Source organism: Camelus ferus, chromosome 8 (assembly GCF_009834535.1).
Source record: "Camelus ferus isolate YT-003-E chromosome 8, BCGSAC_Cfer_1.0, whole genome shotgun sequence".
NCBI lineage: Eukaryota > Metazoa > Chordata > Mammalia > Artiodactyla > Camelidae > Camelus > Camelus ferus.
Window position 1 is genome coordinate 29,577,058 of NC_045703.1, and position 24,261 is coordinate 29,601,318.

Here is a 24,261-nt window from a genome sequence, read left to right on the forward strand (position 1 = left end):
GCAGGGGGAGTGGGGAGAGAGTGGCTTGTTCTTTGGTGCCCATTTCAGACCAGGTGGTGCACCCTAGACAGCTGTCAGCCCTGTAACCCGCCTGCTCTTACATGAGTCTCTCCAGTTTCCATCCTGAAGAAGTGAGATGAGACAGGGGCTCACAGGGGCTCACAGAGTCCCAGCTGGAAGTTCTCTCAGACACAGACAGGAGGCCAGGGCGACCCGCAGCTGGTCTGAAGGGTGCAGGGAGTTGCAGCATCTCGCAACCCGCCTCTATAATAAAGGTAGCCTATCCTCCGGCGTGCACGTACGCGTGTGTGCGTGCGTGTATGCGTGCGTGCGTGCATCTGTGCGTCCGTGCATGCGTCTGTGCGTCCACGCGTGCGTGTGAGAGCGAGCGAGCGAGCGAGCGAGAAGGAATGCTCTGACGTCGCTGTTCCCGGGTTGGCATTTCCTGAACAGATTTCTTCCTGACCATGGCATTGTCGTGACTGGTACGTGGAGAAGAATTAAAGACAACCTAACCAGGTAGTTTGAGGCTTTTAATTGCTCTGTTTGTACCTCCTTGAGTGTAAAAGTACAGCCCCAACCCTTGGCTATGCCCAGGGCTAACTCCACCTTTGGAGGTGGGTGAAGGAAGGGAATGGGTAGGCCTCTGGCTTTGTCTGTGTAAGTACTTTGCCTTTGGTAAGTTACCTAAACCCCTGTGCCTTAGTTATCTACTCTGCAAAACAGAGACAATAATAACCATATCTCATCATGTTAGTGTGAGGATTAAATGAGATATGCATGGACAGCGCTTAGAATAGATCTGGCACATAGAAAGTGCTTGCTACACTCACCTATATTTATTAGGATATTTGAATTACTCAGTAAATCATAGATCATAAATTTTTTAAAATTAGGTGTCTAAAATGTAACCATTATACCCTACCCAAAGACAAAAAAAAAAAAAAAAAGCAGATTCTACAAAATTTACCCCTTGGATCATGTATGTCAGGAAGGAGGGAGCTTACTGAAAATTCAGGATCCTTGGGTCCATTTCAAAAGTGCTGAATTAGAATCCAACAGAGCCTAAAATTTTGGCTTTCCGGACATTTAGTACACTAAAGTTTGAAAATCCCTGGTGGTTAAAGTGAAAATGCTCATCCATTTGGGGCATCCTCTGTAGTAGACAGAATAATGCCCCCCACAAAAAGATGTTCGTGTCCCAACCCCTGGGGCCTGTGAATGTCTTAGGTTATATGGCAAGGGGGGCTTTAGGTTGCTAATTAATGAATTTCAAAATAAGATTATCTGCCCAACGTTATCATTAGGGTCCTTAAATGGACTAGAGGGAGATAGAAGAGTTTAAATGCATAGAGTCCTGTAACCGCTACCATAATCACAATACAGAACAGTTCCATTGCCCTGCAAGAACTCCCTTGTGCTCCCTAACTCCTTCTAGTCAAATCTGTCCTGAGCACTTACCCCCGGTGACCACTGATCTGGTCCCATCCCTAGAGTTCTGCCTCTTCCAGACTGTCACATAAATGGAATCATATAATACACAGCCTTTGGAGTCTGGCCCCTTTCACTTGGCAGAAAGCATTTGTGATAGGTAGCAGTATTTCACTCCTTTTGTTGCTGAGTAATATTCCATTGTATGAATTAAGGTACCACAGGTGTTTATCCATTTGCCAGCTGAAGGAATTTGGGTTGTTTCTGAGTTGATCTTAGTTTAACTGATTCTTTTCCACGGGAGAGGAAAAATCTGATATAGTGCCAGTATGATAAGAGAGGGTAGGTGGTGAGTTGAAGACAGTGACTCACACATGGTTCCTGCCAATGGGTCACCTTTTTATCAGGCTAGGTTCAGCCAGGGAGGACTTAAAGTGTGTCATTAGAATAAACCACAGGTTCTCCAAAATCATAAAGATAACAGGATCTGACAGAGGACCTCTGAGTCTGTTTCTCACAAATAAAATGAAAGACTCTTGGAATGTCAGGCCCCCAAACTCACTGTGAAACCATCAGGGTGAGTCTCTCCTCTCTTGGAATGTGTCGTGTCCCCAGGGGGCAGAGGGTGGCTTCCACTGTCATCGCCCTTCTTCTCGAAGGTTTATGATGCTTTTGCCCAGCTGGGATCTATTTGATCTTCCAACAAGCCCAAGAGGGAAGAAAGGCAGATATTTTTACTTGCATTATTTTGAAGATAAGGTTGTGGGAGCTCAAGGAAGCTGGTATTTGTCCAAAGTCAACAAGAGCCTTGGTTGGGGAGAAAATCTGGGTCTTCTGATTCTCAGCCCAGTGTTTTCTCGTTTTAAAGTTTTAAAACCTCTACAGATGGATAATGCAAGAGTGGCGATTATCTCTTTAATGCACACATTGGAGAATCAACTCTTGCTCAGAGTAAGTGTTAGGGTGCGCATAAAGAGAACAGGGAGAGTTTAAATCACATCTTGCTGGCCCCCATGTTCTCATTCACAAGATGGGTGAAACAACTCCTACCTCCTACTGTGTTTGCAAAGATAAGAGGTCTCAGAAGAGCTAAAAATGCAAGTGATTAAGGCATACAATGTACCCCACAAATGGCAGCAATTATTAATTTGGTTTATTAGGAGAAACCTTAGAATAGGCACACCATGAACTCTGCGTGGTGAGTGCTCTCTGCTCTCAGCTCGGCCTGGGATTTCTGAGGCCCAATTTTCTTCTGACAGTAATGGAGGAAACCAAGGGGTTAAGGAGGAGGCCTGGAAGCTGGCACAGCTGGGGACCATTAGTTCCTAACGAGGGGCCAGCCCGGGAAGAAGGCCTAGGCAGCTGTGAGGAGGGGCGCTGAGGGTGTCTCCTTGGAGGAAACTTGGTCTGCAGATTTTGTTTTTCTTAATTCTGAACTTGGTTTTACACTCCAGAGGGGAGTTCTTCGTGTCTGAACGTGGGTTTTGAGCCCTGGCGCTGGTGGTTTTTGCAGTAAATGGCTTGCTGCTCCTCGTGGGGCAATATTGCTATTGATGTTGGGCCAAGGTGGTTAGGAAACGGGATCTTCCAAATGGGGACTTTGTGGTTTGGCCACACGGAGCTACAGTCTCCACAAGCACAGTTGGGGGTTGAGACAGTTACCCACAGGGTAGGGCTTAAGGGTAAAGTGGTGTTTCTCCTCGGCTCCACTGCTTCCCCCCCGCCCCTCAGCGTTATTATTATTATTATTACCAGTGTAGCCTGTATTCTGGCCTCAGACTCCAAGAGAAGGTTCTGTTAGGAACAGGCAGGCCCGAGGAGGCTCCTAAGAGCAGAGAAGCAGGAGACCAGGGTGCCAGCAGGTCTCCAGAGGATGAAATGTGTCCTCAAACTGCCAGTCTGTCTCCCCTGGCATCAGGCCCCCTTACAAGAGCATCAGTGCTGCTGGGTTGGAGGAGGGGCAGAGGGGCAGTGGGCCTGGAGAAGGCCTGGCACCCTCCACCTTCTCTGGGGAGCCTTCTCTGACTGCCAGGCAGCCAGCCGTAGCTACCTCTGCCCTGTCCCTCCTTAGCCTCCTGTCCTCCATGCAGGTCACACTGTTTTGTAGTTGTCACACTGTATTGTAATGACTCAGGTGGTTGGCTGTGCCCCCACTGCACCTACCACATGTAGCTGTGGTAGCTGCTGCACACCCCTTGATGGCGGGAGTGAATAAATCTGAAGAGAAGCAGCAGCTCTGAAGATCTCTCCAAGAACGAGCTGAAGGGGCTTTTGTCTAGGGAATCGCCTGCTCAGCATTTTTGTCCTGATGGAAAAGCTCTTGCAAAGCAGTGGCAGATAAGAGCCCTCACTCCTGCCCTTTGAGTTTGATTTCCTTTGAGTTTCTCCTTCCTTTCTATTCCAACTAGTCCAAAGAAGCAGTGAGCATTGGCTTAGTTTTAGGCACACGTGATGTTTCTGTTCACGGCACCACTGGTACTAGAGGTATCGCCCCAGTTGTGCTGTCCCTCTGGGTCATCCGGGTGTGCAGAAGGCACCCAGGTAAGCTTGTTCCCCAAACTCATTTAGCTTGTTCTTCCACCCCCCACCCACCCCAAGAATGACCTTTTACAAAATGTCAAAGTTAAACTTGTTCTTGATCATGGCTTCACGCCTTGTCCCTTTGATGCTGAGGTAAGAGTGCTTGTGACAACACAAAGCAAATTCAATTCTGGCTGTTACAAAGGGAAAGTTGAAAAAGAACAAAAACATTTAAGCCCAGCACCTCCTATGTGGCAGGTAGTAGGGGAGGGGAGGAGAGAATGTAGTGCTTCCCATGCGTCCATGGTCTAATCAGGAGATGGACCACCAATGAGGGTATAGTGTGAGAAGAGTTGGGAGGGTGTGGATGACCCAGGAGGTACCCAGATGGCAAAGCTCATGTCCCTCTGACATGCCCTAGTTCTCACGGCCGGCCCCTCTTCTCCTTGGCAGGTGTAAGTAGTGGTTCCCAGCCTGTCTCCCTCAGCAGGCTGGTCTCTCTCCTTCCAGGCAAGGTGGACAGGAAGATGCTCAGGAGCCAGTCTAACTGAGCCAGTAACACATTGCACAGAAGGTTTTATTTCCCCATATCCATTTGTTGATGTTTTCCTCACCCTCATTACCCAAGAGGATTGATTATGCACAGAACTGTGATGTGTGTTCTATGATCTGCCTAGAGAATTATCTCAGTGTTGGCCAGAGCTTAGCACTCTGAGCCTCAGGGGGCTCAGGCATGCATTCATCGGGACCCAGAACTCCTGGGTGTCCAGCAGGCTGGAGTCAGCACATTCTAGAAGCAGGGAAGAGCATGCCAGGTAGGGATGGAGGGGACAGCATAGCCCATCCCCCTGGGACTTGAGTCACCCTCTGCCTGAAGGCTTCTCCCACTGGCTTCTGCACCCTTGAGCCTCTGTGGGATCCTCATACTCCTCGACCCGCGTCCTCTCCTTCCTGTTGAGTTTCCTCTTGAAAACCCCACAGCCCAGGCCCAGAAGGCCCTGGCCTCATCTCAGCTCAGGCCAGAGAGAGGAATCCTGGGTCCTAGCTATTTTCAGAGCTAAAATTGAAGCCCGTGGTTTATTTCCTCAGCATTTAATTAGACTCCAGAGCGGCCTCCTTCCTGCCCAGGAGTGAAAGCCTGACCAGGGGGTTTGGGAGCTGACGCCACGTCGCCATGTCACAGTGGGGGGGTTGGGGCCTGGAGCATTTTTACAAACAGGAGGTTGCGGAGAACAAAACCGCTTGGCCCTCAGCCAGTTAGACTAAGTCGGTTGGGAGAGGGAGGGAGCAGGAAAGCGTTATATCATCCCCCCTTCTTTGAACTGCATCGTAAATCTGTGAGACAGGAAACGAGGATCCTGAGGGGAGGGGAGGAAAGGGGGTAGTGCCACAAGATGCTGGAGTGGCCTCGCCTGCCCTCGGAGCTTGGCTCAGAAGAGGCCCTGGGGAGGAGGAGGGACTCCCAGGGGGCTGGGGGAGGGGCAGTGAGGGGTCCCATCGGTGCCTTGAACACTTCCAGGGTCAGGTAGGCAATGGGATGACTGTAGGTGCCTGACTGTGATTTCTGGGCCCACTTCAGGTCCTCCAACTAAAACTACTTTCCCAGATAGTTTTTAGAGCTGGTAGGGATTTGAGAGAACCTTTGATGAGGATGTTGAGGGCAAGGAGAGAAAAATAAATTAACTAAAGCCACACAGCTAATGAGACCTGGAAGTGGGGACAGGTGTCTTCTGACTCGTGTCTGTCCGCTATGTCCCCTTCTTAATGCTGTTCCTTGGCTTTCATGGGGACACGAGCCTTTCAATCCAGAGTGAAGGTAAGGTGTCAAATGCAAATGCACTTAGGTGAAATGACACATTCATTCAGTTCACATTAAGAGCTAAATAATTAATTACTGAGGAGAGATTTTGATGAGCAGAGGTGCCAAGCTCCATGGAGGAGCACTTCTGACCACCAGGGTGGGAAGTCATCATCTGTTCGTGATCAATTTAAGGCCCTCCCAACCTTGGTGTTTCTGAAGGGGAGAGGTGGGAGGGAATGGAGACCTGTAATGTCTCTGAAATACAACCAGTTTCCTCCCAGGGAGGAGTGAAAACAAGAAACTTGGCTGATGAGCACCCATATTAATAAATTTTGTAACATTTCTCTGAAAAGATGTAGATATCAGCCTTAGGAGCACCATTACTGTTGGACTAAACTATGGTCACCCATGAACTCAAGGAAGATCCTATGTTTTCCAGCCTTCCTTCCCTTCCCACAGCACTCCTGAGGCTGCCTCTCAAATGAGGAATTCAACAGATGAGAATAGTGTAAGTCCTTCCTGCACGCTACAGGACCCTAAATTAAATAGGAGCCATAGCCAACATTTATTTATTTACTTATTTTTTTTGCCAACTGCTTCCCTAGCATTACCTCATGTCATCTTGATAACTATTACTATCATCATCCCCATTTCACAGTGGGGATGTTGAAGCTCAGAGAGGTAAAATAATTTGCCCAAGGTCACCCAGGAAGCAGTTGAGGCCAAGATTTGACCCAAGGCTACTTATTCTATGGCCTATGTTTCAACTACCCCAGACTGCTTCCACTGGCAGAAACAAAATGTTCTGGAGTATAGAGGGAACTAAATAGAATTTTATCCAATAGCAAGAACGAGGCTCACGCTGTTCATTGCCTTGGCTAGAAGATACGGAAGGGTGAGGAGTAGCAGTGATAATTGCTAAAATTTTTCATTCACAGTATATGTACACACACACAAAATACCCAGCATACCAGAAGATAGGAGCAGATAAGTGAAAACCAACAGAAAAAAATGGTATAATTTAAACATAAATGTTGAATCTCTTTTTAAAAGAATCAAATGAAAATTCTAGGACTGAAAAGAAAAACTCAATGTAAGGGTTTAAAACCAGATTATGCACAACTGAAGAGATGATTCATGAATGTGAATATAAGCCAGAAGGAAATATGCAGACGTCACTGCAATTACAAGATAAAAAGTTTGTGAAATACAGAAAAGAGCCTAGGGGATATATTGAACCCAGTGTAAACTTTGTATAATTAGAGTCCTGGAAGGAAAGGATGATGTAACAGAAGGAAGAGTTGAAGAGAAAATAATCTGAGGATTTAAGAACTGACAAACATGAAGCTACAGATTCAAAAAGTGCTACAAACCCCAAGCAGGCAAATACAAAGAAATCCACAACTACAGGCACATTATAGTAATACAGCCAAAGAAACAAAGAAAAAACTGTAAAAGCAGCTTGTGTTAAAATATAAATAAATAAAAATAAAACAAACTAAGAGATACAATAAGACAGCCAATTTTCAACGAAATCAATGGAAGCCAAAAAATAGTGAAATGACATCTTTAAAAGGCTAGAAGAAAATGACAGCCAAACTAAAATTCTATACCCAGAGAAGTTATTATTCAAAAATAAAAGTGAAGTGGGGAGAGTATAGCTCAGTGGTAGAGTACGTGCATGCTAAGCACCAGGTCCTAGGTTCAATCCCTAGTACTTCCATTAAAACAAACAAACAAACCTAATTACCCACCGAAAAAATTTTAAAAAATAAATAAAAGTGAAATAAGGATATTTCCAGCCAAACAAAAACAGATGATTTATAGCTAGTTGACAGACACCAAGGGAAGAATAAACAATTTTTCAGGTAGAAGAAGAATCCCAGATGGAGTCAAGAAGATGCAGAAAGGAATGAAGAGCACTGTAAAAAGTAAACATATGGGAAAATCTAGATTAAAATTGATTGTATAAAATAGTATCTTGAGAAAGTTAGAATATATGTAGAATTAAAATACACAACAATACACGAAATATAAGAAGTAGGAAAAGGAGTTAAGGTATCCCAATGTCCTTAATGTTATCTATGAGTTGAAAAAAGTACTTCATTGAACTTTAGTAAGTCAAGGATGCATGTTGTAATCTTTAGTTCTAAATAACCAATAAAAGGATAATAAAAGAATCAATAACTAGTTAATAGAAGAGGGAAATAGAATAATTAAAAAATACTTGATTAATGCAAAAGGAGGTAAGGGGGAAAAACAGAACAATTAAAATAACTAGCAAACAAATAAAATGATTAGATTTAAACCCAAATATGTTAGTAAGTATATTAAATGTAAACAGATTAAGTACTTTAATTAACGACAAAGATTATCAGACTGGATTAAAAATAAACATACCATTACACCCAAATATAAGCATACAGGAAAAATAAAAGTAAAAGAAAGAAAAAAAACTAAGTAAAAGAAAACTGGTATGATTATACTAATGCCAGTCAAAGGCAAGAAGCTTTACAAGAAATGAAGCACATTTCAAAAGGATAAAAATTTCATTCCATTTGGAAGATATAACAATCTAAATTTCACCTAATAGTACATCTTCAAATTTTACAAAGCAAAATTGACAAACCAGAACTAAAAGGAGAAATGGACAGATCCACAATTATAATGAGAGATTTTAATACATCTTTTACTTCTCTCACTAACTTTTGAAACGAACAGTCAAAACAAAAGAAAATTACCCCACACAGATACAAAAGATTTGAACAACATAATTAACAAATGCAAATGTGACCCAATTACCAGATATAGAATACTTCACTCAATTGCAGAATATACTTTTAAGATTTTGAGTACACATGGTACATTTACCAAAATTGACTGTATGCTGGTCCATAAAACAAATCTCAGTAAATTTCAGAAAATTTAAATTGATTTCTTTCTTTTTTTTCCCTACACAATATCTTTGTCAGGTTTTGATGTTAAGGTTACATTGCTGTCATAAAATGAGTAGTAAGTGTTCTTTCTTTTTTTATTCTCTGGGAGAATTTATGGTTTTACAACCACAGTAAAATTCAGGTAGAAATTAGTAACAAATAATACTTAGATAATCCCCACATTTTTAGAAATTAAGTGATACACTTCTAAACAATATGTGGATCAAAGAAAAAAGAGAAAATATTGTAATTAAATGATAATATAACCTATCAAAATATATGGGATTCAGTTAAAGTTGTGTTTGGAGGTTGGGAGCAGTAATTTATAGCATCAAAAGCGCATGTTAAAGAAGAAGAAAGGTTGAAAATCAGCTATGTAAGTAAGAATCTGTCTCAAGAAATTAGCCGGGGATGGGGGGCACTCAGCAAGTTAAACTCTAGAAAGTAGAACATAATAAAAATAAAAGCAAAAAGTTAATAGTAAACAAATGTGCAATGAAAGAATCAACCAAACTAAAAGTTAGTGCTACGAAAAGATCAATAATATTGATAAACCTCTGGCAAGAATAATCAAGGAAAAGAGAAAAAAACAAAGTATAAGTAAAGAAAAAGAGCATCTTACCACAGATCATACAGATACTTAAAGAGACAATAAGGATATGATGAGTACGTTTCTGCCAATAAATTTAAAAATATGAATTGGGTAAGTTCTTTGGAAAGACACTATACCAAAGCTGAGACAAGGGAAAATAGAAATCTAAATAGTCCTATAATTATCGAATCTATAATTTAAAACCTGCCCTTAAAACTCCAGATGACTTCATCAATGGATTCATCAAGTATTTAGGGAAGAAATAGCAGCAGTCTTACATAAACCATGAACTCTCCCAGAAAATAAAGAGGAAATAGTTACTACCCTGTTTTATGGAGCCAGTTTAACCTTGACAACAAATCCTGATAAATACCAGGTATAAAGGTACTACAGAAAAGGAAAATTACAAACCAAACTCTCTAACAATCATAGATGCAAATATCCTATTCAAAACATTATCCTAAAATATCATAACCAATTTTAGTTTATTCCAAGAGTATAAGGGAAGTTTAACATTAAAAACTCAATTAATGCTGGCAGTGATCAAGGTTGACGTTACTGATAAGAGATACCATGTACCCCTGATGTGATGCACTGGGAAGAGCACATCATCTCTGTAGTATATTTCTCAAAAATGCAAAGCCTCAAAGTAAGAAACTGTCACAGATTAGAGCAGACTGAGGAGACATGACAACTAAATGCAATATGAGATCCTGGAACAGAAAAAAATTTGAAAAACTAGTAAATTCTGAATAAATTATATAGTATAGTTTAAAGTATTCCACTGGTGTTAATTATTTAAGTTTTGACAATGGTTCCCTGGTTATATAAAATGAGCATCAGAGGCAGCTAAGTGTAAGGTATATGGGAACTCTGTACTATTTCTGTAACTCTTATGTAAGTCTGAAATTATTTCAAAAGGCTAAGATAATTCAATTACTGTAATTTACCACATGAACAGAATAAAGGGGGAGATCTTACCAATATCTTGATAGGTACAGAAAAAACATTTAAATAAAATTCAACACTCATTCACGATTTTTTAAAAATTCTTAGCTAGAAACTAGAAACATAAGGAGCTTCCTTGATCCTGTGAAAGGTACCCATAGATAACCCTATAACAAACTTCATAATCCCCCTAACTAGAAAATGAGACAAAGAGGTCTGTTATCACATCTATTCAACATTAGGCTGGAGGTTCACAGCTAATGCAATAAGGCAAGAAAAAAAAATGTCTGATGATGAAAAAGGAAGAAATAAAACTGCCACTATTCATCAGCATCATAGATAACATATAGAAATATATGTATATATACATATTATTGATATATATATAACTAGAGAGAGAAGATCCAAAAGAACTTACAGGCTATATAAATTAGTAAATGAATTTAGCAAACTAGCTCAATGTAAGATCAATATAAAAATCAACTGTATTTATATGCCAATAATAATCAGAAAATGAAAAATTTAAATGTTATAGCATTGTAATAACAGCATAAAAAACAATACATCCCTAGAAAAATAAATCCAATGGAAGATGTGCAACAACTTTGTCCAAAAAGAATAAGATGTCATGGAAATAAGTTAAAACCCAAATAATATTCAGGGAGTAGAGGGCTCAGAATTGTACAGTTGCTCTGCCAAATAATCTAGAGATTCAGTGTGGTCTCAATCAAATTCCAAGAAATTGGGAAACTGATTCTAAAATGTATATGACATTGCAAAAGGCCAAGAACACCAAGATAATCTTGAAGGAGGACAAAATTGGAGAACTTGCACCAAAGGTTATCTGGACTTATTTTAAAGCAACAATAATTAAGACAGTGTGGTATGGTGCTAAACAGATGTTTGATTAAGACAAAAGTAGCAGTGCAAACCAATGAGAGAAAGGCAATCTTTCCAAAATCATACTAAGCCATTTGGGTATCCATATCAGTGGAAAAAAAAAAAAAAAAAAGAAGAAGGACCTTAATAACTACCTCACACTATCCAGTAAAACTAATTCTGAGGGAACTATAGGTTTAAATGTGATAAGTAAAAATTTATAGCAACTAGAAGAAATGAAGACATCTTCATTATTTGGGGTAGGCAAATAGTTCTTTAAAAAGACACAAGCACACTAACTTTAAAACCAAAGATTGATAAGCTAGACTACACCAAAATTTAAAACTTTTAAAAATCAAACATCATTAAAGGAGTGTGTGGTTCCATTTCCATAAAGTTAAAAAAAAAAAAAAAAGCAAAAGGATCTATGATGTTAGAGTCTGTGTAGGGTGAACAGTGGATCCCCAAAGATGTCTACATCTTAGTCCCGTAAACCTGTGGATGTATTACCTTATATGGTAAAAGAGTTTGCAGATGTGATTTAATTAAGGATTCTGAGACAGAGAGATTAGCTTTGATTATCCAGGTGAGCTCAATCTAATTATAAATGTCCTAATAAGAGGGAGCAGGAGGACCAGGGTCAGGGAGGAGATTAACGATTCTGGCTTTGAAGATACAGGAAAGGGGCTATAAATCAGGAAAGGCAGCTGTCCCTTAGAAGCTGGGAAAGAGAAGGAAACAGATTCTCCCCTAGAAGCCTCTGGAGGGAACCAGCCCTGCCAACACCTTGATTTTAGCCCTGTGAGACTGATTTTCGATTTCTGTTCTCCAGAGCTGTAAGAGAATAAATATGCATTGTTTTAAGTCATTAAGTTTGTGGTAATTTGTTAAAACAACAATGGGAGACTAATATGTGGTCAGAATACTGATTACCTCAGGGAGAGGTGGTGTAGTGTCAGAAGAGGGCACAGGTAGATTTTAGGGAGCTGATAAAAAGTTCTATTTCTTGGTTTTGGTGATAGTTACTTAAGCATAGTTATTTTGTGAAAATTTAGGGTTTATGTACCTTTCTGATCACTTATAATTTAATAAAAATTTATATATTGAAAAAACCCCAAAACTCCTTATGGGGAGAGTATTTTATGTTACCCCACTACAGCCAGCACAGATCTTTGCCAAAAATGGACATTCAGTGTCTATCTGCTGAGAGAATTGCTAAGCAGAAGCGTAATTCCCAGATATTACTTAAGGAGATCACTAATAGGAGCATATATTTAATTCTACAAAAAGAGGAGTTCTGTGGTCAAGTTAGAAGGTAGTCTTGGTTTGTCTTACCTCTAAAGGTAATCCTCCCTTCTTGAGAAATTTATTTCTTCCAACAGCCTAATTTTCTTTCTTTCTTTTTTAATTTTACAAAGTTTACAAAGATTATTTAGTTACTAATCTACAATGGAAGACAAAATATTATAGCTATAAACTTCAAATATAATTTTCAGATCAACTAAATTTAAATCAGTTATTCAACAATCTAATGATTAGCTAGTCAAATATTTTAAAATTATAACTATCTATGATAGTGCTTTCTATCCTAATTTTTTTCTGTTATCCTGATCTTTTTTTCTTTTTTCTTTTTTTTTATTTTTTGATTGAAGTAAAGCCAGTTTACAATGTTGTGTCAATTTCTGGTGTACAGCATGTTTCAGTCTATACATATACATACATATATTTGTTTTCCCAACAACCTAATTTTCAATAGACATTTACAAGATAAATAAAAAGATTTTACAACAGGAAGAATTAACTTATAAACCTCACTAGCCCAAGTGGTGATAAAATAACAAATAGGTTTTTTTTTTTTTTCCCCAAGTTTTAGGTACATTTGAAGGTGTTAGATCCATAATTGGCTATTGAAGATAAGCAGGATGCTTGGGACGTGGCTCTAGCCTTTAAAGCTGACCTCCATGAGGACAACTGTGTGCTTCCATTGCAGGTAGACCTTGGGTCTGACTCAGTGTAGCCATCCTTAGGTTCTTAAGAGGAAGCAGGCCAGCAGCCTGATTCAGAAGCATAGATAGACTTTTCAGCTATCAGATGAAGGCTCTGAGGATCCAAGCATCAGCTCACAGCTATTCAGTTAATAATATTGTTAATGACCATGTGTTTGTGTGTGGGAGCAGTCAAGGTCGTAAAACTTAACATGCTCTGGGAGTTGGTGACCTGGTTGTCCTTGGCTTTAGTTCCAGGCCTGCCCCTCACCAGCTGTGAGATGGCGGGTGCTGGGCATGCCACTCCACCTATCTGAACTTGCCTGTGTGTGGGGGAACTACCACCACCCACTCAGGGTTGTTTTGGGAGCTGAATAAGAAGCGATACAAAAGCACCTGGTCAAGTGTGACACACTACACTGTTTAAATGTAAGGTAGTACTACTGTTGGTTTTATCTTCAAAGGAAGCACACAACAAACAAACAAAAAATGATGGTGTTCTGGTTACTTTAGTTTACTGTCAGAAAAGATTTGTCTAGTGCAGTAAGGTGCCCTGGGATAGAAGGATTTTGTGGTCAAACAAGTTTAGGAATCTCTGAATCTCCATCTCCTTTGCCTGATTAACCTTTGCTCATCCTTTTGATTTCAGTTGAAATATTACTTTCTCAGAGAAGTTGTCCTGACACACACTTCAGACTTAGTCAGGGCCTGGCGCCCACCCCCAAACCCCCACCCTACCTGGGGTGCCTCTTCTGCATGCCTCTTCTCAGCGTACAAGGGCACATTTGTTTTTATATTATTTACATTAATGTCTTTCCTCCCCCACTAGACTGTAAGCTTTATGAAGGTAGGAGCTTGTCTATTTTCCTCAGTATTATCTGTCCAGCAGAAAGCTCCACAAACATTTTTTTCTTTGTAGAAGAAAATCTTTCTATCTCAATACATCTTAAACTTCCATTTTCATTGTTTTGCCTCATGAGCCTCCAGCTTCTTCACAAAATAAAAACCCATTGCTTAAGCTGACCTCCTTTCTCCCAAACAGTTGAAGCATTCTACTGACTTCTCCAGAGAGCTCCTTTCCCACTAATTCTAGTTGTAAACTCACATTATGGTGCACAAGCTGCACACTGCCCACTCTTGGGGCCGTCTTCATAGAGGTTGCAGTGTGCATGGCGCTCCCTGGAGTTGTGCAGGGCTATAGGCTGAGACGACTCTGACTTGTCTTTTATCAGAAGGTTCATTGTTTTGGTCTGATTTAAGTATCTGACCCAAAGCAGGTTTCTGGGTGAATGTTCACCACTCCAGGCCTCATTTCCCTCTGGAAACTCCACTCCCACGACACATGTACAGAAACACGCTTAAGCTTCTGCTTGGCTCCTTCAGAGGGGTTGGGGGTGCTTTAATTTGTTTGCATGCTTTGGTTTGTTTGACCCTCAGGGCAACCCAACTCCAGGCTGTTCTTTCTGCCCAGGAAGGCCAATCCACCAACACGTACTCGTCCTCAGGCCTTGATTTACAAGCCACCTCCTCAGAGGGATCTTTTTTGACAAACGAAGTTAATTTGGTTCACCCTGCTATTCTCTGTTGTGACATTCTACATTCTTTTCCTCCAAGATGCCATCACAATTTGTACTTCCGTATCTATGAGTGTATTTATTTATTTAGTGATTGTCTCCCTAGTAAACCAGAAACTCCACAAGGGCAGGGCTGCTGTCTATTTTTTCACCAGCCAGGTGCCCAACCCCATCCTTGTTTACAGAGCAGGCGTTCCCTAAGTGTGTCCCGAAAGACACAATGAATGAGCCCATGAATGTGGCTGCTCTCAAAACAGCTTTCGACTCTTGGAAATCTGCCTGGCTTGAAAATAACTTTAAGCCCAAGCAAAACTTAAGTGTAACTTGAAGAAACAAATTGTGTCTTGAACTTGTCAATGCCAATTCTCTGTCTATTTTGATTTGTTTTTTCACCTCTTGGGTTCAGAGTGACCTTGCCAGTCTCTAATCTCCTGGGGCACGTACTTCCCTTCTGCCCTGTAATAATAGACCTCCTGGGGGCTTGCTGGGCTGTGGTTTCAGAAGTCCACAGGTGGCTTCTCCTCTCTGCAGCTGGAGGGGATATTCCGGAGGGCAGGCCTGTGCATCTGCCTTCCCTTGCTCCCCGACCCTTGGGGGCTGAGCTGGGCACATGTGATCTTTTGGTCCTGTTGGAACAGACTGACCGTTCTCTCCTGGTTTCTGGCTTTTTGGCCCAAATTCATTCTTACTGGTAGCAAAGCAACTCCAAAAGCTTTTATGTAGAAAAGCTGGTAACAGAAAATGCCAGTGCCCTACCCATACTCCCCCCAGTCCCTTTTTGCCATTTCTTGTGCACCCCAGGCTTTGCTGTGCTTTCACTTCCAAAGTTAGCTCTGTGGTTAGTTTGGCGGATGGCCCCTGGAGCGCCGGAGCTGCCTTGGCTCCAGGGAGAGAGAGCCTGGAGTGTGACTTACAGCCCAAGGGCTCAGGCCCCAGCCACCCTCTGTGAGCTCTGGCCTGCGCTCCTCCTTGGCCTGTCCTTCACCACCACCCCCCCCCCCTTTCCGCCAGTGTCCCTACATCACATGTGCACAAATCCTCATCTGGGACCTGCTCTGGGGAACCCAACCTATGATTGTTGGTTTCAGGAGTGGGGCTGGGAAGCTAAACACATGGAAGCCAGGAGTGAACAAACACCACAAAAAGGGATCTGAGAGGACTGGTGGAAGACAGTGTTCAGTCACATCCCACATTCAGGTTCACTCCATCTAATCATGGAATCTTCATGATGGAGACTGGCTACGATTTATAGGGAAAACTTACAAGCAGTGAGTTAGTTGGACAATTTACAGTCCTCACCTTCTACAGCTAGACTGTTGGCAACTGATGTTTACATAACCCTCCTCTACCCACCACCCTCAGCTGACTGGCACTTCTGCTGGTTGTTCTTTTGTTGGGGTGACCCAGCCCTTCATCCATGAAGAGTCTGAGCTCCAGTTGGCATGGCCATGCTGGCTTTAAGTGCTAGGTCATAGTTAACACTGGGCGGAGGAGTAACCTTGAGTGGCTCTGAGTTCCACACATACTCCTGCTTGGCCCATGGTAGTAGGGACAGAGCCTCCAACAGATGATCAGGGTTAATTATCCCTACCAGGACAGCAACTGCTTTCTTTGCCTAATGGTTTACAGTATGAGAACCCCCCCAAATGACCAAGTGGTTGCCATAGATTCAGGTTAGTGGACTCTTTCTCTGTCTCCCTTCTGAAAATGAGGTGCTCTAGACCCCCAGAACCTAAAGTTGTGACCATGAGAAACACAGCTTCCCCCAAGTATGTCACTGGGAAGGATGGTGAACAGGGACACCGCCACATCTACTGTCTGCCTTTCCCCTGTCTGCATTTCCCATCCCCTCTGGCAGGGATGACTCAGGTGTACACAGGCAAGTCCCCTGCAGGGTCAGTCTAAAGCTGCCGTCTGTGAGACTTTGCTGAGACTCCACTCTGGCTGGGCCTTCTCTCCTTCCTTGTGCTGCTCCCCTTACTGGTTACCGCTAGGGGTACCTCCTTGATAAATTACTTGTACGCAAAGTCTGCCTTCTGGGGAAGCCAACTAAGACAAACCTGCAAGTCACGATGAGTGGGTAGGCAGAGCACTCTGATTTTGAATATATGAAATGGACTGAAGCCAGGGTTGAAGGGAGGGAGTTTGAGCTACTGGGTAGAACCTTGAACTGGAAGTTGGGGGTCCTGCTCTTATTGTTACCTGATTGAAAATTTAAAAAAATGGGCCTCAGACTTACCACGTTTCTGATGGGGATAATGTGTTAACTTCAAGCACTATATAACAAATACTCCCATCAAGTGTTCCTAGCACAGTCATTTAAATGTGGTGAATTTCAAAACTATTGAAATTATTTACAGATAATATATAATAATATAATAACAATAGTTAATACTTATGGTACCTTTCTCTGGCCTTGTGTTGTACAACTACGTACTCGGTAAGATTCTCTCTTTTCATTCTTACATCCACCCCACGTGGAAGGTATATGATTAGAAATTGGTCCCGTTTTACAGATGTACAGACTGAAAGAGAAAAGGTGATTTGCTGGTGTGAGCTGAGGAGCCGGGATGACCCAGGCCTATGTTCTGAGCTGCCCCGCTGCATGGCAGTGAGACATGTGAGTGTTCCGTCTGTCCCCAGGATGTCTGTGGAATGCAGGCTACTTGCCATTCTGGTTTTTAAGTTTGCACACCCAGAACCCATGGTTTATTTGAGTTGATGACAAAGTGCTACCTGGCTGGTTGCCCCAGAGAAGCTAAGGGCAGCCTTCCATCCTACTCCAGGGCAGGAATTTGACTGATACAACTATCAGTTGATGTTACACATGGCTTCATTTGGCATTTTCACGAGGAAATCTCGGCTTTAGTTGGTTCTTTGGTCAGCAGGTGGGCTTCCCGTGGAGGGCGCAGCAGCGGTGCCAGCAATCTCTCCTGTCAGTTTGAATGCTCTTGAATCTCTTCCTGAGGCCAGAGTCACCGTTTAGAACACACCTATACCTAGAGCTGTTTTCTTCAAAAAAGATTAAATTTTAACTTCTGAGAGGTAGTTTGTCAGGACTCTCTCTCCTTCTTTTTACTCTTATTTATTTATTTATTTATTTATATCATTCCTCTTATTTTTACTTATTTTATTTTTCAGTGGGAGGGGAGGTAATTCAGTTTATTTATTTTTAAATGGAAATACTTGGGATTGAATCCAGGACCTCATGCATGCTAAGCACACACTCAAGACTCTCTTGATCGAGAAATGAATTTGAATTTGGTTTGGCGATTTGTGGGTCTAGATTCCCACTTACCCTGGTCTGCTTTCATAGACAAGACCATGTGGAGTGAACAACTTTGTTAGACTGAAAGCCTTGGAGGGTGAGGCTTGTGTTTTGTTCACTGCTAGGGGTGACACCTGCCAGGTAGCAGGCTTTGTATAAGTGGTTGTTGAATTCACAAACGAATTGTTAAATGACTAAAGAGAGCCAACGCAGTTCACAGTTAAGAGCCCAGACTCTAAACCTACACACCTGGATCCAAATCCCAGCCAGCTCTGTGACCACAAGCAGGTGACCTGATTTCTCAGTAGCTTGATTTTCCCGTCTGTACAATGGGCATGACATTAATATATGTCCCTCAAGATTGTTGGGAGGATTAAATGAGGGAGTGTTTGTAAAGCACTCAGAACATTGCCAGGCACACAATAAGTGTTCTCTAACTGAATTCCATAGACTGTGACATCAGAGTATGACGCTGGGGTTGGCAAAACTCTTCCCACAAGTTGTGTTGTGTCTGTATTACTTGAAACTCTTCCGTTCTTATTCCTCACTAAAGTGTCTTTGTGTCTAGAGGTGGGGTTGGTGGACTGCTAGATCTCATTGTTTGTACAAAAAAGTGCTGAGATTGTTAAAAATCTGCCCTGCAAGGAGCAAGGACAGATACACTTTGTTTTTCTTGAAGCAGAGCTGACAATTTATCACTGCCTGCCAAAACCTCCCTCTAAGGCATCCCTTCTCAAACTTTTAAAACTCTCTCCCTGTTGGCCCTGTCAGAATGACGAAGTCCAGAGTCATTCTCAAGAGAGAGGAGTAACAGGAATGGGCAGTGGCTGGAAGCCAGGTGCATAATGCTTTAGCAAGGAGAGAGGGACAGCTGGGGCTAGTGTGAAAAACAGTCTGCAAGCCACCAAAGGTGGGAACCACAGGCTGCAAAAGGCCACCATTGTGGACCACGTTAGCTCAGAGGGACTTCTTTCCACAGGTTTAGAAAGCTAGCCATTTCTTTGTTTATTCAGCAGATATTTTTTGAGCGCTTACTATATGCCATGTGCTGGGAATGCAGAGATGACCAAGACAAATGTCTCTGCCTGCGTGGAGCTTACGTTCCACGATCATTAACTCAGCACCCACTGAGAACACTGCTTACCCAGGAAAGTTCACTGAACCATAGCAGTTCCTCAGGGATTCTCTAAGTTAAGCTATAATGCCCAAGGCTTTCCAACAAGTTGGCAAGAATCATTTGGCTTCTTTGGCCATGGGGAAAATGTAACAGGAGTTCTTGTCATGTGTGAGGTTCACTCCTAGCATTGGGAGGCCCAAGACTCCAGTCAGTCTGTGCAGGACTCCGTGCTCAAGAGTTAAGGCTCCACACCGAACACCCAACAGAGATAATAACATACAGAACCTAGAAAATAACAAATGTTGGCATGGATGTGGAGAAATTAGAACCTTCGTGCTCTGTCTGTGGGAATATAAAATGGCGCAGCTTCTATGAAAAACAATATGGAGATCCTTAAAAAATTAAAAATATAACTACCATGTGATTCAACAGTCCCCACTCATGGGCATATATCCAGAAGAACTGAAAGCAGGGTCTCAATGAGATATTTGCACACCCGTGTTCACTTCAGTGCTATTCACAATAGCCAAGAGGTGGGAGCCACTGAAGTGCCCATCGATAGATGAGTGGATAAACAGAAGATGGTCTCCACACACAATGAAATATTATTCAGCCATAAAAAGCCTTCCTGTCACGTGTTACAACATGGATGAACCTGGAGGACATTATGCTAAGTGAGATAAACCAGTCACAAAAAGACAGATTCCACTTCTGTGAGGTATCTAAACTAGTCAAACTCATAGAAACAGAAGGGAGCATGGTAGTTTCTAGGGGATGGGGGAGGGGGAGGGAAAAGGAGGCTTGCTTTTTAATGGGTTTAGTTTCAGGTTTGCAAGTTTCAAGTTTGCAAGTTCTGGAGCTCTGTTTCACAGCAATGTGAATATTCTTAACACTACTGAACTCACCACTGAAAAATGGTTAAGATGGTAATTTTATATATATATATATATATATATATATATATATATATTTTTTTTTTTTTAACCACAATTTTTAAAAAGAGAGTTAAGACTTCAGTGGCCAAGGGTTGTGGCTGCTGCCTGGACTCAAAAGGAAGAGTGAGAGGAGTGTGTGTGTGTGTAGGGAGCAATGAGAGCAGGGTGGGGAGTGGGTTCTGCTCTGCCTGTATCCTGCTCCAGAGATTTTAGAAGTCCAAATGAACCTAGTCACTAGAGAGTCTGGGGTTATTTTTACTTGGATGAGGTCCCCAAGAGGAAGTGAACTGGAGCCCAGTGACTGGCAGTTGTCCCTGCCAGGTCTCCAAGTCCCCAACTTTCTATCACAAGAGAGGAAATAGAATATAGTGCAGAGCAAGCTTCAAGAGTTCAAATTCCATCTCTGCCACTTGCTTAGCTATGTGGCTTTGGGCAAGGTACCTGAGCTCTCAGGTGCCTCAGTTTTCTCATCTGTAAAATGAGAGCAGTAATAGTACTCACATCATAGGCATAAGGTGAGGACTAAACAAGTCATCCTTTGGAAGCCCTTGGGATTTTGCCCAATATACTATGTTAGTGTTTAAAGAGTTCAGGGATTCTTGACAGGGTTGGAGCAGGTATGGGAGAATTCATCTTGTAGTTAAAGAACTAGGCATCTGGATGGAAATGTGTTCAGTGAAAAGAAAATGTGGCTACTTCTGGCCAGGATAAGCTGATGGCCTAAACAGGCCCTTCCCAAGTCAGAAGTCAGAGTAGGCACGTGCATTATCCAACTCCATTTTGCTCAGCTTGAAGGCCTACCTAGGAGCTGGGAATGACAGTGGGATGGAGGGGTGGCTGGCACCTTCACCAGCTTTACCTTCCCAGGCCTATTTCATTTTCCTTCTCTGTACACCCACAGGGGTGGGAGGAGATGGCCCAGGTGTGGGGGGTGATAGGCCACACATGCTGGAAGCCGTGGGTATCTCAGGTGGGGCTGTGGGAACACGCTATTTCTGGGGCCTGGTGCCTCTGGTCCTGGCTCCAGTCTTCTCTGAAGAATCGCTTAGACTGACTCCCAAGGGTGCATTTTAAAACCGGTTCCCCCAGCCATTAACTCTGCAACTCCTGATACACACACACCCAGGTGGAGCCAAGTAGTCTGGGGCTGGCAATCAGGACTCTAGAAATTTGGTGCCAGCCTCCTCTGTGTGTCACTCAGGGCTTGGGGCCTTGGCAGGCACCACCTCTGCATCTGGGCAGCAGCTGCTTCCACGGAGCCCTGCTCTTCTCAGGCTGCAGTAGGGGTGCACCCCCTGGTCTTGGAGGTGCTTGGGAATTCTGCAGGGTGACCACTGTGTAATCATAACATGTAAGATGAGGGATTCCGATGAAGAACCACTTCTTGAGCACTTTACCTATGGAGCCGGGCACTTTACACTCGTGATCTCCACCCTCACATCCACCATGTGAGGTGGAAACAATTATTTATTCCCACTTTACAGATGAGAAAACTGGGGCTCAGAGGTGGTAAGATGCTTGTTTAAGGTCCTCTGCCTTTAAATGATGGAGTTGGTATCTAAACCCAGGTCTGTCAGACTCCAAATCCTACTCAGAGCCCCTTCCCCTTTCTGCCTCACACTAAAGATAAAATGATCAGCCTTCACTAGTGTATTTTGTGCCACCTGTTATGCTTATAGGCAATTGCTAGTGTAAATATTTATGCTAAGAGCAACGTACTAATGATGGGAAAGAATCAAAAACCTTAAAACTCCTCACCTAAAATAGGACCATGTCACTCCTGTTTTCAAAAATCATCAGTGACTTCTCTACTCACCAGATCAAGTTCAAACTCTTCAGCCTGTAATACAAACCACTAAAGAGAGTTTTGACAAAATGCCAAACTCCTGAGGCCCTTTTCTCTTTCAAAAATAACCTTCAGTCTGAAAGGAGAAAATAGCTTGACTGAGTTGGAATTGGAACCCAAGGTTGATGAGAAGATGCCCGAGGAGCAGGACAGGGTTGGAGGGGAGTCCTACACTCCTTCCCCAACCTGTGCACCTAGCCCAGGCCCAGACCTGGGAGAGCACGGGTGCCTAGCTTGCCCCGTAGCAGTTGTTAATCTTTCATAGGTTATAGCAAATATAAGAGAGCCCAACAGTGGGCAGAAGTCCTGGTTTTCAAAAGGGAAAACACTTTAGATTCTGCAAACTACATACCCGTAGGTATGAGGGGAGCCCCAATAAAATTGTAGTGTATGCCACTGGGCAGATGGTTTGTGCCCCTTAAAAATAGGAGTACAGATCCCTAAAGAGCTATAGGGTCCACTCGAAACAAATCATGCTGGTCTCACCTCATTTCCTCTTCTAATGGAGTTGCTGGGCTGGTAGATCAGGAAGATGTTGATGATGTGGTATATCTGGAGCTTAGCAGGCCAGCTGATGATGTCTCATGACTTGCTTGTAGACAGAATTGGCAAGTAGTGAACTAAAGGTGCTTTTATTTGGAAGAACTCATAACTGAGTGAATATGTACCCTGAGAAACTGATGGTAACTCTGAGGTAGTCTATAGTGGTAGGCACCAAGTCTCTGCCCCAAGCCTGCTATTTTGGATATTTTTATCAGTAACATCAAGGGCAGATGATGCAGCACTGGGAGAGATAATGAACAGTTTGTTGCAGAAATAGGACCCAGGCAGACTGAAATAATGGGCAGGATCTAATAGCATGAAACTTAATTGGAATAAATAGAAAGTTTTGGACTTAAGTTTAACAAATCTGACACAAGGTGAAAAGGACTTAAGGCTTTCAGTGGAGTAAAAGCTCCATATGAGTTAACAGAATCAAGCCATGGTAAGAGGCATGGCTCCCCACTGCCTTCAGGATGCTCTGTCCTTCCCTAGGATGGGATCCAGATGTGATCTGGCTACTTATCACTGGACAGGCTCTGGAATATACCATGTCCTTGCACACCTCCGTACTTCTGCACTTACTGTTCCCACCCACCTCTCCTCTAGGTCACCTGATGGATTCCTATTCACTCTGAAAGATCCAGGTGGAGCCTCTCGGGGTCCCAACTGCCCTGTCACAGAACACTTATTCTTCTGTGCCCCCTCATGGCACTCACCATGTTTTGTTCCAATGACCAGTTCTCCCACCTGCCTCCTTCACAGGATGCCCCCTCTGAGGGTAGGGACTCTCATTCCTAGAGTCGGAGTCCAGCAAACGTGTGTGGAGAGGGTCTGGCTGCCCCCAGAGCTAATCTCTCTCCTGCTGGGTTTTTACAGGTATAATGGGCAGAAACGATTTCCTAATTCTGCTCACACAGGGCAGATCAGTTAATGTGAACATGGGTTTCAGTTCTGGGTCCCACACCTCAGAAGAGCCAATGGGATAGGATGGAGTGACCCAACCAAGGAGCAAGCTGGGCAGTAAGAGTCTAGATGCTCTGGCACATGAAGAAAAGCAAAGAGATGGGCGCATTCAGCCAGGAAAAGAGAAGGCTTTGAGGAGGATGCAAACACTGTCTTTAAATGTGTGGGAGAATGAAGCAAGTGGTCCCTCTCTGTCCGGGGGGCTGGGGGTTGGGGAGGGTTGGAGAATTCTTCAGGTGCTTGATGGAGTCCTGGACATCCACATACGGTTCTCCCAGAGTGGGAGGCAGTAGAGTGTGCAGTTAAGAGCCCAACTTGAGACTTCAGAGCATGAATCCCAGCTGTGCCTTGGGCAAGCTGCTTAATCTCCTTGTCTGTTTCCTTATCTGTGAAATGGGATAATAATATTACCTCGTAAGGGGATTAAATGTGACAACACATGAAATAGTTTAGAACAAAGTCTGCCATATTCCATAAATGTTAGGGTTTAAAAAATCAGAGAGTACCCAAAGCCTAAGGGAGTTGTCTCCAGAGGGCTGCTGACACCAGGTTCAGAAACCCCGAACCTCCCTCCCTGCCTTGCACATCCCTGGTCGTGAGCATCTGTGGGTCTGGGCCTGCCTCCTCTGCCCTCCTTCCTTGAGCCCCATGCTGTGAGAGCCCACAAAAAGTCTTCAGTTAAAGAACAAACCACTCTGGCCCAGGCACATCCTTAACATGTGCGGGAGCTGTGGCCAGAGTATAAATGGCAGCCCCCATACATGAAAGTTACAAATCAAACTAACAGCTGCTAAAAAGAAATTATATATATGTGTGTGTGTGTGTGTGTGTGTGTGTGTATTCTACCCTCAAAACTCAACATTTCCACCTTCATAACCACCTGGAAGGCCAGGTTCAAATGTAGAACTCTTAGAATTCTGCTC

General features: G+C 43.0%; 1 long non-coding RNA gene and 1 other non-coding gene across 2 annotated transcripts in view; both read left to right on the top strand.

The window, feature by feature from the left end:
• Positions 1 to 249: 249 nt before the first annotated feature.
• The window catches only part of LOC116665319, a 41,844-nt gene continuing 17,832 nt past the window's right edge, over positions 250 to 24,261 (top strand). The window contains exons 1-2 of the long non-coding RNA XR_004321881.1: positions 250 to 519; positions 17,183 to 17,286. This is a non-coding gene — a long non-coding RNA (uncharacterized LOC116665319). The remainder of the gene's footprint in view (positions 520 to 17,182; positions 17,287 to 24,261) is intronic.
• TRNAS-GCU lies at positions 7,404 to 7,475 on the top strand. The gene has a single exon. It is a non-coding gene; the product is annotated as a tRNA-Ser (tRNA).